Source organism: Ananas comosus, linkage group 9 (assembly GCF_001540865.1).
Source record: "Ananas comosus cultivar F153 linkage group 9, ASM154086v1, whole genome shotgun sequence".
NCBI classification, from domain to species: Eukaryota; Viridiplantae; Streptophyta; class Magnoliopsida; order Poales; family Bromeliaceae; genus Ananas; species Ananas comosus.
Genome location: NC_033629.1, coordinates 736,523 through 743,911, shown reverse-complemented (window position 1 = coordinate 743,911; position 7,389 = coordinate 736,523). Strand labels below are relative to the sequence as shown.

Sequence of the window (7,389 nt, the reverse complement as noted above, 5' to 3'; positions counted from 1 at the left end):
ATTTAATATTTATTTGTTGTAAAATAATTCCATCTATTAAATTTAACAAAATTATTGGCTAATTTGATTGTAGTCAAAATGATGTAATTCTTAAAAAAAATTTAAAAAAAATCTGAGAAAGAAAAGTTTGTGGTGCATAGGACTATTGTAGAATAAGGTATACTCGAGAGAATCTCCATGCATTTTTGACTGTAATAAAATAATAATAATAATTTAATTAAGAAAGATTCGGAGTTTTGGAGTCGGGGCACCACCGTTGGAAGCGGTATCTCGACCGCGGTTTTTTTGGCAGCGCGAGAGGGGCTTCGAGATTTCGTACGCGACGAATCGTCCCCGCGTCCTCTTTCCAATTTTACCCTTGCTCGCCCACCGGTTCGAAAGAACCGCCCGGTTCATTCACCACCAAAAAAACCCGCGCGGTTCGGTTCGATCGATTCCCCTTTCTCATTTCCTCCACACTGGTTTTTGTGTGTGCGCGTCTGTGTATATAAATATATATATGTATATATTTGAGGACACCCATCTCATTTTTCCATGTATTTGTCTTGGATTTTCTCCGTTTTACCGATTTAGAAGGTGAGAGCTTTACGAGGAGGAGGAGATGGGATTGGGGGAGGGGGAGATGATGATGGGCTTGGATTTGAAGCTTTGCACCATGAAAAGCGTCAATGGGTTTCTGAAGGAGGCGGCGGTGGAGGGCGGAGACGGAAAGGCGACGAAGATGGAGGAGTTCGTGAAGGTTCTCGAAGAGGAGAAGGCGAAGATCGAGGTGTTCAAGCGCGAGCTCCCGCTGTGCATGCACCTCATCGGCGACGGTGCGAATTTTATTTCAAGATAAAATTTTGCGTTCCCTGATTCGAAAGAAATTGTTGATCTTCGTCCGTGCGTTATTTATGAATGTTTTCTTTTCGTTTTTGTTTTGTTTTTGTTTGTTTGTGATCGTTTAGTGATCGAAGGGTTGAAGCGCGAGGTAGAGAAATGTCGCGTGGAGACGAAGAAGAGAAAATTAGAAGAGGAGGAGGAAACGGATCGGAGGGATAAGATGAGCTGGATGAGCTCGGCCCAGCTATGGAGCGATAATTGTAGCAATAATAATGCTCATACCAATAATGTTTCCGAGAAAAAAATGTCACAAGAGGTAAGGGGCCGTGACAAAATTAATTTTTACTCTTTTTTTTTTTTTGTTACTATTATTATTTTGGGGGGTTAAATCTGTTGTGTGGGTTTTGGTCGCAGGAGAAGAGGAAGAGCGCGTCGGTGGAAATCAACGTTAACGGCGCCGGAGCGTTCACGCCGTTTAAGGGCGTGACGGCGCCGCCGCCGCCGCCGCCGCCGCCGGTAGCGGCGAAGAAGGAGGAGGCGGCGATCGCGGCGGTGGGGTTGCCGGACCTGTCCCTGCTGTCGCCGGCGATGAGGAGCTCGCCGCCGACGATCGCCGTCGCCGGCGACGGGGGGAGGGCTAGGGTTGTCGGAAGAGGTCCGCCGGCGCTTTGTGATGGCCTTGGAACACCTCGGTGGCGCACAAGGTGAGGACCGAATTGTAAATTTAAAACTCGTTATTATTGGTATTATACTGCAAAAGGAGACCCTCTTTTGTTTGAATTTTTACTCGAAAGTTTTGAGTAGTCTCTGTTGATTGAGAATATTTTTGGGACATGTTCTGTTCTATCAAATCAATAAAATAAGATACCAGGGAGCCAGTTTTAGAAATTTTGAACTTGTAAATGGACTGAATTGTAATTTTTGGCCAACATATTCATGGATTACAGTGATTTAATTGGAACATTATTATGTGTGTGCCTTTTCACTTATAATTTTATGGTTTTTTTTTAATGTTTTATGGGAAAAAAAAATGGAAGGGAATCTCAAATAGGACTTAGATTAGAATCATTTCATTTTTTTTTAATATATATATATATATATATATTTAAAAAGTACTTGTAACATTCTTTTTTTTTTTTTGATCTAATTATTCTACTTCATCTTGGATCACAGTTGCTACTCCAAAGCAAATCAGAGAACTAATGAAGGTGGATGGCCTCACAAATGATGAAGTCAAGAGCCATCTCCAGGTGGGTATCACATGATCCCCCTCAAATCTTTCAAATTTAAAACCTTTGGAACTCAAATTTAAAATCTTTCAAATCATCTATAACTCAAATATATTCTTGTTTATTAATCAGAAATATCGACTGCACACTAGACGGATGCCGAATACCGCGCCCAATCCGAACCCACAAGTTGTGGTGATGGGCGGATTGTGGATGCAGCAGCAGCAGCAGCAGCAGCAGCAGCAGCAGCAGCAAGACCAAGACACAGCTTCTCAGCAAAGCACTTCTCAATCCGGATCTCCGCAAGGGCCGCTCCAATTCAACAGCCATGGCAGAGCCCTCTCCATGACCACCACCACCAATGGGGACAGCTGCGAGGAAGAAGATGGGAGATCAGAGAGCTACAGCTGGAAATAAGAAGAGGGACGAGAGTGCGATATTGCGCGTGTTGAGACTATTCCTGGGTTGTTTCGTATCAGATTGATCTTCTGGGTTACATGGTTTCGGTACTATGTTACTTTAAGATTGATCTGATAAGAAGCGACTCAGGAATGTACTTAACAAAGTTATATATAGAGAGAGAGAGATTGACATATAGAATTTAGATGTATAGAGAGAGAGAGAGAGAGAGAACTAGAAGAGATCTTCCTCTTCTTCTAGTATAGTATGCAGGAGAAAAACTGATGGGTTGGGGGATAAAATAAAGTAAAAGAGAGGGAGTTGAAAACAAAAAAAAAAGAGGGATCCTTAGAAGTTTCTGAGGAGAGTAGGGATTAAATTTAAACTCCTCTCTGTTAGGATTTTGGGCAGTCTCAATTTTTCCCCTTCGGTATTCTCCGATTGCTTGTTTTTAATTCTTCTTTTATTTATTTATTTTTCCTTTAACTTTAAATTGGAACTAATGGGTTATTTGGCAGAGCTATTGATCATCACTCAATAGAGGTGCCATTTTTCCCTTTTATGTTGACTGTTGATGTTCTTGAGCATGACCTGTTGTTGAATTATATCCTTGATAACTGAATTTCACATAAATTTTCTACTCCTTGGTGGATGTTTTTTGATTATTAATTTTGTGGTGAAGTGTTCTTACTTTTCGAATTTTTCCTTCTTTATTTTTTAATATAATACTTAAAAATAACATTTTTTTGGCAAGTTAATGGGACGTCACAGTAGAAGGTTTTGAATTTGAATTCCGTGTTGAGTTTACGTTTTGGCCTAAAAAAATGTTTTGAATTTAGACGTACAAACGAATGTCGTATATAAATTTTAAAAATATTTGGCAGTTAAAATTATCATAGCACAGTGATTAATTGTTTCATATGTTTTAACATTTATAGTCTATATTTTTAGTTAGAGTAACTTTCTCAAAAATAAGAACAAGATGGAACATATAAGAAAACTAAATAACTCAATCACATCGAAAGGGAATCATGAATTGGAACGGAGCTAATCTCGGGACAAATTTTAGTCCCATAATTGGATTCCACTAAATTGTTTGCTAGTAGAATGTGTAGTACTCCCACATGCATTGTGGCCGCCTCAGTTTCTTTCTCGTGTCTTTTTTTCGGATAACTACTCCACAATATATTATTATGAACACCATCTTATTCTCTTGAGTACGAGATGTTTTTTTTATTTTAAGCTTTTTTTCAAATAGAGTTACTTAAGATAATATTTAATATATTAGTCCAAAAAGGTTCAAAGTTAGATTGCTAACTTATTTTATTTTTTCTCATGGTAAAAATTTCAGGCTTTTATATGAGATAGTAAATGTATGAGATTTCATGCAAAAAAGAAAAAAAATAAGGAAAAGAAAAAGAAAAGAAGAGAGAGAGAGAGAGAGAGAGAGAGAGAGAGGGTCATTTGAGATCCATATAAATAGTGAGCCCACATCATGACATCAACAAGATATTGCTTTAGATATGAGATGTTGCTTTTAAAATCTTAGTGAATCTCCAAGGATTGGATTTGTTTGTTTTCCTTTTGTGACTTGGTCTGAGTCTTATTTTACCTAACACGGCGCATAAACCACACCACAAAACACTCCCAAACAATTCCAAACCCTCCAACACGAATTTAAAAGAGACCGTTCTCACGATACCTCCTTTTTCATCTTCTATCAACTCAAATATTAAAACAGTATGAACGACGGATCATATAGTCTCACATTAGAGGTGCGCATGCGCACGCGCGCACATAAGAAAATTTCTCAATCTTGGATTACTTTGTTTTATTTCGACGTAATCAAAAGTACTGCAAAAAGGTGCTTCGGTTATTCTCTTTTACGATTCATCTAATTTAAAGCACGAGACATGAAATATAGACGGAAAAACATTGTGAGTTTGTTAAAGGAAAAGGCCGAGTATATCCAAAAATTTAAGTACCGTGGTTCGGGGCATGTCCAAAATTTATCCATGTGATATGGTCATAAAAAATAAAAGTATACCAACAACATAATGATATGAAATATTTATTTTTCTAGCAACAAAATACTCTAATTATATACCACTTGTCGGATCGTTGGCGTTAACCACTAATCCTCAAAACTTGAGCTATTAAAAATATACAATCAATTCCTTTAAAGTGTACAAACACAATGTTTATGGGTTTCGATTGTGACTCAGCTCATTCAGCCTCACCCCACTACGAATATGATCCGATCAAACTCGCCTCACGTCATTTCAAACATGACTCGACCCACTCGACCTCCCATCACAGAACAGGATACTGGCCTAACTTACAGAACAAAAATGAAAGTCCACATCACATGTTGTAGATATAAAACAGTTTTTTACGAATGTAATTAAAAGAAAAAAGAACATATAGTATACGAATTTAGCATCAAAGCCCATCGAACGAGAAGAATGTAAAGGCCCAGCCTACTTAATTAACTAATGGGTCGAATAATCTGGGCCAGCCCATAGGATCTTTTTCAATTTTGCTAGGTTTCTCAAGTTGTGAATGAGATAGCTCAGGGTTTGTTTGGTAAACTGGAAACTGAGTATGCGTAGCTTGTCACCTCGGGGATCTTGATTTCACATCCACCTGCATGAAGTGCCCGAGTTATAGGCTTAGTGTGGTATTGAGGTTCATTTCACGCTATTAGATAAAATTGATTTGAGGTAAAAGCATGTAGAAATATATGTTCCTGCGTTTTTCGGTGAGACCACAGAAAATATATCGTAACTGACTCATCGCGATATGCGAAACGTAATATTACGTATGAAAACTAATAAGACATTTTTGTATCGTACTTTCTCACGACATGTAACACAATCTCTCCACAATTCCAAACGAAGTCATAGACATATTGAGCTTCTTCTCGACATGCTGTACTTGTTGGAGGTGATCTCTCGACTTTCTGACACCTTGTCCAAACGCCTGATTGGTGAGTTCATCGAGTCGGTCTAAGTCGAGTTATGTGAAAGCAAACATACCATCTAGATGTTCTCTTACTAACAACTAAAAGCAACCGACCGTCCCTATAGTAAGTGGCAAAGTGCTTGGTAGTTGGTACTTGAGACCCAAGTTCGAATCCTAATTGATTCACATTTCCAACTAAGTTTATTTCTAAATGAAATAAACGAAGCGGGTAGCCTGCTATACCTATCTCTCTCTCAAAAAAAAGAAAAAAAAGAAAAAAAAAAGCACTATTTGGTAGAGCAGATTGAAAAGGCACTTAAAACTTCGTCACAATTGGTATATACTGAATCGGACGTGACGCGGTGTCCACATCAAAAACCTAAATCTCACCGCTAACCACCCAAATATTTGTACGTGTTTTCGAGACCGTGTTGTCTCACTCATGTAGCTTAATTTATTTTTCTTATGAATAAAGCAGGTAGCGAGCTATCTTTTCCTCAAAAAAAATATTTGTACGTGTCCTACAAAAGTTAATTTAGAAAGAGAACAAAAGAGACACTCAATCACGTAGAATAAAAACTAAGATTACATGTACTTTTGATCGAAACTCCCAATACCCACTTGTTAACCCGAGATTATAATTAGAACTTCACGTGGAGGCTACAACATCTTTCTACGTTGTTGATAATTAAGAACTGTTTTAAATTAAGAAATAAAAGATGCATCTTTACCAAGTCCAATCTAATTTTACAATAATGAGTCAAAAAAATTAAATATATACATATATATATATATATATTGCACTAAAACCTAGTTGTGAGTATTAAAGTGCTTGGACTTGTATTTGCTGGGGGGTTGTGACTTACGCTCGCGATTCGTCCACTGAGAACTTGGAAGAGCGACTCGTTCAACGCGGCGAACGAGTCGGGTTCGTTTGACTCGGTCTTGTGGGACCCGGACCCACGCTCCTGAGTTACCCCAACTCACATTGGTAGTATAACAAGGCAATGTTAGGGGTACCTCAAAGTGTACACCGGAGTACGAATAATAAGTGAATTTTTGTAAAATATAAGTTTTATATATATATATATATATATATATATGTGCGGTATCAACATTTTAGCTCGATCTTAGGAGGTTTTAATACAAATTCAAAACCATCTTAGCAATCGCATGTAGCGAAGCTCCGCAAACTTTGCCCACTCAAAGACTGTTTGCCTGCTATAATTTTATAACTACATACAAATTAAAATTTGATGTTTGATTTGATATATTTAAATTCAAATATTACAGTTCCACATACATATAATTGTACCGAAACTGGCTACAATTTCAGCTATAACAATTCAAGATAATAGTTTGAAACCAAAAAAAGCTTATCTCACTAATCATTTTTTAAATATAAAATAATTCTCTTTTCTACGTTAGAGATAATCTCACCACCATAAATGTATATAATTATAAAATTGTATAAATAAATCTTTCAATTACATGCAACCAATAAACTAAATAAATTATTTATAAATGCTGTACTTAAGCTGTATTTTTATAATACTTCTTCTATTAAAACGGCTCGATTAAGCAATATTTTTAAAAATCCTACGACTCCATGTCGTACGATATTTAAAGCTTCTCTTATTTACCATATTAGAAGATGTTTAATGTGTCAAATATCATATTCTTAAAAATATTTTTGCTGTCCATGTGTTTCAGAGTATTAGAAAAGATAGTTGATGGGACAAATTTACATGAAACTAATTACGATTTTTATAATATTTGATAATTTTTTTTAATTTTAATTATTAATTTTGAAAAAATAAATCACTAATAATACCACGCACTCATTCTGAGTCGCCCGTAGCATTTTCGTCCGCTCAAGGAAAATTAAGTTGGGACATATTATAGCATCCCCAGCAAATTACATACTGCCACGTGTATTATTCTTTTTTTGAGAGAAAGGTAGGACGATACCTGC

General features: G+C 37.0%; 1 pseudogene; it reads left to right on the top strand.

The window, feature by feature from the left end:
• LOC109715520 lies at positions 544 to 3,093 on the top strand (annotated as a pseudogene).